This window comes from Somniosus microcephalus, chromosome 6, assembly GCF_052327205.1.
Source record: "Somniosus microcephalus isolate GS21.2 chromosome 6, FLI_Smic_1.0, whole genome shotgun sequence".
NCBI classification, from domain to species: Eukaryota; Metazoa; Chordata; class Chondrichthyes; order Squaliformes; family Somniosidae; genus Somniosus; species Somniosus microcephalus.
In genome coordinates this window covers 115,056,301-115,065,465 of record NC_140992.1, presented here as the reverse complement: position 1 = coordinate 115,065,465, position 9,165 = coordinate 115,056,301, and the positions used below count along the sequence as shown (strand labels likewise).

The 9,165-nt window shown below is 50.4% G+C and overlaps 1 long non-coding RNA gene across 1 annotated transcript; it reads left to right on the top strand.

Annotated features, from left to right (window-relative positions):
- The first annotated feature begins 436 nt into the window (after nt 1-436).
- On the top strand, nt 437-7,919 carry LOC147116017 (uncharacterized). Its single transcript, XR_015078597.1, has 3 exons — nt 437-716; nt 4,561-4,697; nt 7,308-7,919. It is a non-coding gene; the product is annotated as an uncharacterized LOC147116017 (long non-coding RNA).
- Nucleotides 7,920-9,165: the final 1,246 nt, after the last annotated feature.

The window sequence follows — 9,165 nt, the reverse complement described above, 5'->3', positions numbered from 1 at the left end:
GGGGGCATCACAACTTAGGTCAAACTTGTCCTGACTTGATGTCCACACATTAGAGCAGGCATCAGGAGCGGGAACTGTGGCTGATTTCTCTGTCGTCCAGCACCATTTCCTGTGAGGTCAGTTGATTCAGGCAAGGGACTGAACTGTGTGGGCTTCAATCCTGTCCCCAAGTGGCAAGCAATAACACAAGGAAATGGGAACCCTGACTGATTTTTCCCTTCACCAGCCCGCTAGGGCTAATTCTGATGTCCCTTACTGGTGGGTGGGCTGAGGTCAGGACAAGCCAGGGATAGAATTTATTGTAAAGATAATAAAAAGTTAATCATTTGAGGAAAGAGTTGGGAAAGGTAAAAGATTGGAAATCAGTTTCTGAGCACATACATTGCACAACCTTTCTCTTTTTACCAGAATTAAATTGATGACATGTTTGGAAACAATAAACCTTAAGGAGTTAAAAAAAAAACACCTGAATTCCAAAATAAAGGGTTTGTTCGAATTGCAAAGTTTCTGGCAAGTTCTTATGAAACGCTCGGTAAACAGAGATCAGCATCAGTCATCTGTGTTCCTGCCAATTCAGAGCTCTGTAAAAGGGGAGCAAGAGCGTCGAGACTTCCTCAAAGCTGCTTAGCGACAGAGTATTTCTCGCTTCCACCAATTCCTGAACCTGTGGGGCAGGATGAGGCTGCTCATCACAGCTTTGGTCTTGGGGATTATTTGTAAGTCATTTTCGTTCTTTTAGAATAAAGTATATTTTTACTGAGTGCTCGCAGTTTGGTGCCTTCTCACCCTGTATGGCTCAAGTTATTATGCTTGGGATCCTGTGCAGATTTTTACCTAAAAGGGAAATGTCCATTCACGGGGAAGGCGTTTTAATTTTTAATTATCAAGTGTCCTAGCACGGAGGGAAACTGACCTCATCTGGCCGCCTCACTGCAAATAAAAAAATTGATGATTATCAGAAAATATTTGTATTTTTTCGGTTTAAACTATGTCTGTGTACCCCAGTACAGGTGCAGTGTGTGTTTCTGTGTACCCCAGTTCAGGTGCAGTGGGTGTATCTGTGTACCCCAGTTCAGGCGCAGTGTGTGTATCTTTGTATCCCAGTACAGGTGCAGTGTGTGTATCTGTGTACCCCAGTACAGGTGCAGTGTGTGTATCTGTGTACCCCAGTTCAGGTGCAGTGTGTGTATCTGTGTATCCCAGTACACGTGCAGTGTGTGTATCTGTGTACCCCAGTACAGGCGCAGTGTGTGTATCTGTGTACCCCGGTACAGGTGCAGTGTGTGTATCTGCGTACCCCAGTACAGGTGCAGTGTGTGTATCTGTGTACCCCAGTACAGGTGTAGTGTGTGTATCTGCGTACCCCAGTACAGGTGCAGTGTGTGTATCTGTGTACCCCGGTACAGGTGCAGTGTGTGTATCTGTGTACCCCAGTACAGGTGCAGTGTGTGTATCTGTGTACCCCAGTACAGGTGTAGTGTGTGTATCTGCGTACCCCAGTACAGGTGCAGTGTGTGTATCTGTGTACCCCGGTACAGGTGCAGTGTGTGTATCTGTGTACCCCAGTACAGGTGCAGTGTGTGTATCTGTGTACCCTAGTACAGGTGCAGTGTGTGTATCTGTGTACCCTAGTACAGGTGCAGTGTGTGTATCTGTGTACCCCAGTACAGGTGCAGTGTGTGTATCTGTGTACCCCAGTACAGGTGCAGTGTGTGTATCTGTGTACCCTAGTACAGGTGCAGTGTGTGTATCTGTGTACCCCAGTACAGGTGCAGTGTGTGTATCTGTGTACCCCAGTACAGGTGCAGTGTGTGTATCTGTGTACCCCAGTACAGGTGCAGTGTGTGTATCTGTGTACCCCAGTACAGGTGCAGTGTGTGTATCTGTGTACCCCAGTACAGGTGCAGTGTGTGTATCTGTGTACCCCAGTACAGGTGCAGTGTGTGTATCTGTGTACCCCAGTACAGGTGCAGTGTGTGTATCTGTGTACCACATTTCAAGTATATTTTGTGTACATGTGTATCCCAGTGCAGGTACTGTTGCTCCAAAGTCTAACCCACTATGCCCCCAGTTCCAACATGTAATTACAATTTAATTGCATTTAACCATATTTTAATCAAATCATTCACATTGTAGTGATCACATTAATTACATTTTAATCACATTTGAATTGCTTTCTCGGTAGGTAAATGTATCAAGTGCCACTCACTCATCTTTCTTTGGATGAGATGCTAACCCACGGCACCATCCGGTGGCTCAGGTGCACATTACAGATCCCATGGCACTATTCAAAACAAAAAAGCAAGCAGGTGTTCTCCTGGTCTCTCGTCCAACATTGCCCCCTCAACCAACACCAAGAACAGATGAACTTGTCATTCATCTCATTGCTATTCGTACAATCTTGCTTTGTGTAAAGTGATTGCGACACAAGAGACCGGAGATGCTTGAGTAGAAAGGGCTAACATGCGATGTGATAGAGGTATTTAAACTTGTGAGGAGCTTTGATACGGTAAACAGGAAAAAGTTGGTTCACACCATCTCAAGTCATGACTCCAGAACAATCTCATTCATTAGGAACGACAGCCATCTTGGATTAACATAATGGCCCAGAAATTCGGGTCTCCACGGGTGAGTACGCACGGGGTACTCACCCGTAAGCCCAATGGACGTGCCGGTTTCGTGCATGCACTGCGTATGTGTGGGAAACCGGCACTTCTGTTCCCCTGAAAGAAGGGGTTAAGAGGTGGAAGGCGTGCGCGGGAGAGGCAGCGCGTGCGCATCGAACTTATGTTTTTTTTGCAGGTTTTCCCGGGAAGGTAAGTCTCCAGAAGTTAGACATGTAAAAAGCAGTCGCAAGGCCGGCTTTTTACAAGGTAAGTGGTGAATTAATTAAAATTAAAACATTTTTTCCACAGGTTTATTATTTTTAAATACTTTAAAGAAAGGTAAGTTTATTTTTAGCCCCGTTAGAAAATAAAATTATTTTTTTCAAATATTTAAATTATTGTTTAAAATAGTTATTTCATGTAATTTCTAGTTTAATTTAAAAATGTGATTTAAAAAAAAAATTATTTGAAGATTTAGTGATGTTTTGGGGTTTATAGTATTTATAGGTTTGACAGGCCTTCCTGTCAAACTTATGAATGAAGCATTCCCTGCTACCATTGGCTCTCCATAGCCCACATGATCCCAGGGGATGCATCGAACTAACTGCGCCCCTGGGATACGCAAGCACTGCACGCTGGCAGTTGGAGGAGGCCCAGGATCGCAATTCCACGGGGCCCTACAGCACGACGGCCGGCGCGCAAGGTAAATGCAGGTCGGGGGCTTGCACCCGCGGGAAGCCCCTGACCCGAATTTCTGGGCCAATGTATAGTTGATGCTCATCACCGATCCAAATAAATAGGTCGCCGTGTCTTAATGTCAGCCAGTGGCTCAGTCGGTAGCACACTCGCCTCTGAGTCAGAAAGCTTGTGGCTTCAAGTCCTGCTCCAGGGACTTGAGCACAGAATCCAAGCTAACACTCCAGTGCAGTACTGAGAGAGTGCTGCACTGTCAGAGGTGCCGTCTTTCGGATGACACATGCGACCCACCTCCCCAAACTGATGAATTGCCAGCTGTAACTGGCTAGAGAATTCACAAACTCAACTCAAGCTCTCAGAAAGAAAAAAAAGAAAGACTTGCATTTATATAGCGCCTTTCATGACTACCTCATCTCATTGCTATTTGTACAAAGTGCTTTATAGCCAATGAAGTACTTTTGGAGTATAGTCACTGTTGTAATAAGAGGTATGAAAAGTTCAAGTAACCCGCTCTAATCGCAATCAGAGTATTCCACCAGCTGGTCAGTATTACACCTCCCATCATTTTTAACTTCCTAGTATGTTCAGAGACTGGTGTTGGATTCAGCTGCAGTTTTTGGGTTGGTGGTCATGGGAGCAGAGAGGCTAAAGAATGGTTTTGTGTAACTTTTCATGGGGTTCTTTTCGCTGGAGCAGAGAAGGTTCCATGAAAATGTTAAGCGGATTCGATAGGGTAGATACAGAGAAACCATTTCTTCTGGTGGGGGAAGCAAGAACGAGGGGACGCAATCTAAAAATTAGAGCCAGGTCATTCAGGAGTGAAAGCAGGAAGCACTTTTTCACGCAGAGTAGCAGAAATTTGGAACTCTCCCCCAAAAGGCTGTGGATGCTGGGGGTCAATTGGAGTTTACAAGCCTGAGATGGAGAGATTTTTGCTGAGCAAGGGTATCAAGGGATATGGAGCAAAGGTGGAGCAAAGGTAAATGGAGTCGAGGTACAGATCAGCCTTTTGAAAACTCTGCAGTTTCCTACGTAGTTGATCTATCGGAGGGAACTTTGTGAGCAGAACAGCAGTTTTCCTGCACACAGGGAGAGGGAGAAGCAAAGGACGAGGCAGCCTGCCCACGCTCTGCCACAACTCTTGTTACCTCAAGTCAGGGAAGGCGATGGCATGGGGTGGGGTGGGGCTGTAAAGCCGACTTATAAACAATGTGGAATATAGTAATGAAACAGAAGTCAACGTGCTCCTATTCCCCAGGTGCGGTCACTACTTCTACTGACAACAGGCTGCGTTGGTGCACCATGAGTGTGGATGAACATAATAAGTGCAGCAACTGGACATCAGTCGCTTGCATCCAGGCTGTCTCCATGGAAGACTGCATCCAGAAGATTAAGGTACACGTCACCAGCACATTTAATAACATCCCACCTTATAAAATGGGGACAGCATCGGCCAATCTCTGACTTTTCCTGCTTCACCGGGGGGGGGGGGGGGGGGCGGGGTGCGGAGACAGGGTTTGTGGGGTGGGAACGGCAAATGAGTTTGAGGCACTTGCACAGGAGGGTGAATGAACCCCAGCTGGTCTCGTATAGCCCCGAATGGTAAATTACCGAGGGGCTTTGGCCAAGGCTAAGGGAGCAGGCTCTTAGAAACATAGAAACATAGAAACATGGAAGATAGGAGCAGGAGTAGGCCATTCGGCCCCTCAAGCCTGCTCAGCCATTCAATGCGATCATGGCTGATCATCCAAACTCAGTACCCTGTCCCTGCTTTCTCCCCATATCCCTTGATCCCCTTAGCGTTAAGAAATACATCTTACTCCTTCTTGAATATATTTAATGAATTGGCCTCAACTGTCTTCTGTGGTAGAGAATTCCACAGGTTCACCACTCCCTGGGTGAAGAAATTCCTCCTTATCTCAATCCTAAATGGCTTACCCCTTACCCTTAGACTGTGACCCCTGGTTCTGGACTCCCCCGCCTTTGGGAACAGCCTTCCTGCATCTGGTCTGTCTTGTCCTGTTAGAATTTTATAAGTTTCAATGAGATCCCCTCTCATTCTTCTAAACTCTAGTGAATATAAGCCTAATCGACCAAATCTCTCTTCATACGTCATTCCCGCCATCCCAGGTGTCAGCCTGGTGAATCTTCGTTGCACTCCCTCCATGGCAAGAACATTCTTCCTCAGATAAGGCGACCAAAACTGCACACAATACTCAAGGTGTGGTCTCACCAAGGCCCTGTACAACTGCAGCAAGACATCCTTGCTCCTGTACTCAAATCCTCTCGCCATGAAGCCCAGCATACCATTTGCCTTCTTAACTGCCTGCTGCACCTGCATGCTTACATTCAGCGACTGGTGCACAAGGACACCCGGGTCTCGTTGCACTTCCCCTTTTCCCAATCTATTGCCGTTCAGATAATAATCTGCCTTCCTGTTTTTGCCACCAAAGTGGATAACCTCGCATTTATCCACGTTGTACTGCATTTGCCATGCATCTGCCCAATCAACCAACCTGTCCAGATCATACTGGAGTTTCTCTGCATCCTCCTCACAGCACACATGCCCACCCAGCTTTGTGTCATCTGCAAACTTGGAGATATTACATCTAGTTCCCTCATCTAGATCATTAATGTATATTGTGAATAACTGGGGTCCTAGCACCAATCCCTGCGGTACCCCACCAGTCACTGCCTTCCACTCGGAAAACGACCCATTTATTCCAACTCTTTGCTTCCTGTCTGCCAACCAGTTTTCTATCCAAGTCAGTACCTTACCCCCAATCCCATGTGCTTTAACTTTGCATGCTAGTCTCTTATGCGGGACCTTATCGAAAGCCTTCTGAAAGTCCAAATACACCACATCCACTGGTTCTCCCTTATCTATTCTACCAGTTACATCCTCAAAAAATTCCAGTAGATTAGTCAAGCATGATTTACCTTTTGTAAATTCATATTGGCTTTGTCCGATCCTGTCACTGTTATCCAAGTGCACTGTTATTACATCTTTTACTAACTGGAGTGCCCGGCGGTGCTGAGGCTTTTTCGAGGGCATGTTGTTGTTGGAAGAGAGAGAGCGACTGGGGGGGAAGAGAGAGAGTGACTGGGGGGGAAGAGAGAGAGCGACTGGGGGGGAAGAGAGAGCGCGACTGGGGGGGGAAGAGAGAGAGCGACTGGGGGGGAAGAGAGAGAGCGACTGGGGGGAAGAGAGAGAGTGACGGGGGGAAGAGAGAGAGCGACTGGGGGGAAGAGAGAGAGCGACTGGGGGGGAAGAGAGAGAGCGACTGGGGGGGAAGAGAGAGAGCGACTGGGGGGGAAGAGAGAGAGCGACTGGCGGGGAAGAGAGAGCGACTGGGGGGGAAGAGAGAGAGCGACTGGAGGGGAAGAGAGAGAGCGACTGGGGGGAAGAGAGAGAGTGACTGGGGGGGAAGACAGAGAGCGACTGGGGGGGAAGAGAGAGAGCGACGGCGGGGAAGAGAGAGAGCGACTGGGGGGGAAGAGAGAGAGAGACGGGGGGAAGGTGGCCCAATGGACCCCTGCAAAGGAAGGAAGAAGGTAAGCTCTCCCTCCCTGTCCCGCCCCCTCACTCTTTCCCTCCCTCACCCTCTCTCCCTCCCCGTCTCTCCCTGCTTTACTCTCGCTCCCTCCCCCTCTCCCCCCTGTCCTCTCCCTCCCTCCCCCTCTCCTCACCCTCTCCCTCCCTCACCCTCTCTCTCTCCCTCCCCCTGTCTCTCCCTGCTTTACTCTCTCTCCCTCCCTCCCGCCACTTGTCCTCTCCCTCCCTCACACTCTCCCCTCTCCCCTCCCCCACCCTCTCCTCACCCTCTCCCCTCCCCCACCCTCTCTCTCTCTCCCCTCTCCCTCCTTGCCCCTCTCCTCTCTCCCTCCTGCCACTCTCCTCACTTTCCCTCTCCCTCTCCCTGTCCTCTCCCTCCCCTCCCCTCCCTCCCTATTTCTCTGTCTCTCTGACGTCTGTCTGTTGACTGTTCCCCTCTGCTACTCCAGGCCCCGCCGTCCGCCATCCGCCCGCTCTCCGGGGCAAGGTAAGAGCCGGGCTCCGGCCCCACATCCACACCGCCAGGGATCAGCACCCGGGGAACCCGCCCGCCGCCCAACTTGAACAACAAACACCCTCCTCACCTGTCACAGAGTTGAAGTCTCTGAAAGCGGCCACGGTGCCCCGGGCCTCTTCCCCCACGCATTCAGGAGGCACGGGGAAGAGAGAGAGAGAGAGAGACTGGGGGGTGAGTGAGACACCACCACGCACCTGCTCCCGCGGAGCTCCGTGCCGCCACCGCCGCACCAGCCTTTACAAAGATGGCGGCGGTAGCGACGCTCGTCTGAAGCCCGCCCCTCCAGCCTTCACAAAGATGGCAGCGATCGAGGGCCGCTTGTTGACTGGGGCCGGAGGTGCCTAGCTCGGGCGTGGGTGCGGAGAAGAGGCCTAGGCTTCGAGGCCTACAAAAACGGTGAAAGGTAGGAAAATTATAGAGGTTAGAGAAAAGATGTACAAATTAATTAACTTTTTTTAAAAACAATTTTTTTTAAAAGCAACATTTTTTTTGCTGGAAATGTATATTTGAAAAGAAAACGCAGAAAGCGGGAAAAAGAAATGAAAAGTTTGGAATCAAGATGGCGGCGACTCAGCTCGGTTCAGAATGATAAGGCCCGCCCACACACGCACCGATTGGTCGACCGTCAGGTCATCGAAGCGTAGGATTGGTCAATCGTCCCCATCACTCAACTCTAGGAGGGCCCGCCCGCACGCGCCACGAACCCGCCCCTGCCACGCAGCGATTGGTCGACTGTCGGGCCGCTCGACCATACGATTGGTCGACCTCGACGTCACTCAATGCTAATGAGCAGATAATGAGCGGAATTTTGAAAGTTTTTTGGATACCGCGGGCACAATTTTTGTCTCACTGAAACGTAAATACGCTTACGACCGTTCTGGAATCGTAAACTTTCTTTTGATGTAACACACGTGTAGGTACGCTCTATAACTTGAGAGTGTATAGCCGGACAGACAGACAGACAGACAGACAGACGGAATGACAGACAGAAGAACCGCTTTAGACTAGCTGGAGTGCCCGGCAGTGCCGAGGCTTTTTTGAGGGCATGTTGTTGTTGGAAGAGAGAGAGCGACTGGGGGGGAAGAGAGAGAGCGACTGGGGGGGAAGAGAGAGAGCGACTGGGGGGGAAGAGAGAGAGCGACTGGGGGGGAAAGAGAGAGAGCGCTGGGGGTAAGAGAGAGAGCGACTTGGGGGGAAGGGAGAGAGCACCTGGGGGGAAGAGAGAGAGTGACTGGGGGGGGGAAGAGAGGAGAGAGAGCGACTGGGGGGGAAGAGAGAGAGAAAGCGACTGGGGGGGAAGAGAGAGAGAGAGCGACTGGGGGGGAAAAGAGAGAGCGACTGGGGGGAAGAGAGAGAGCGACTGGGGGGGAAAGAGAGGGAGCGACTTGGGGGGAAGAGGGAGAGCGACTGGGGGGGGGAAGAGAGAGAGCGACTGGGGGGGGAAGAAAGAGAGCGACTGGTGGGGAAAGAGAGCGAGCGACTGGGGGGAAGAGAGAGAGCGACTGGGGGGAAGAAAGAGAGCGACTGGGGAGAGAAGAGAGAGAGCGACTGGGGGGAGAAGGGCAGAGAGAGTGACTGGGGGGAAGAGAGAGCGACTGGGGGGAAGAGGAGAGAGCGACGGGGGGGAAGAGAGAGAGCGACTGGGGGGGGAAGAGATGAGAGCGACTGGGGGGGAAGAGAGAGAGCGATCGGCGGGGAAGAGAGAGAGAGACGGGGGGGGGGAAGGTTGCCTGATGGACCACGGCGAAGGAAGGAAGAAGGTAAGCTCTCTCCCTCCCTGTCCCACCCTT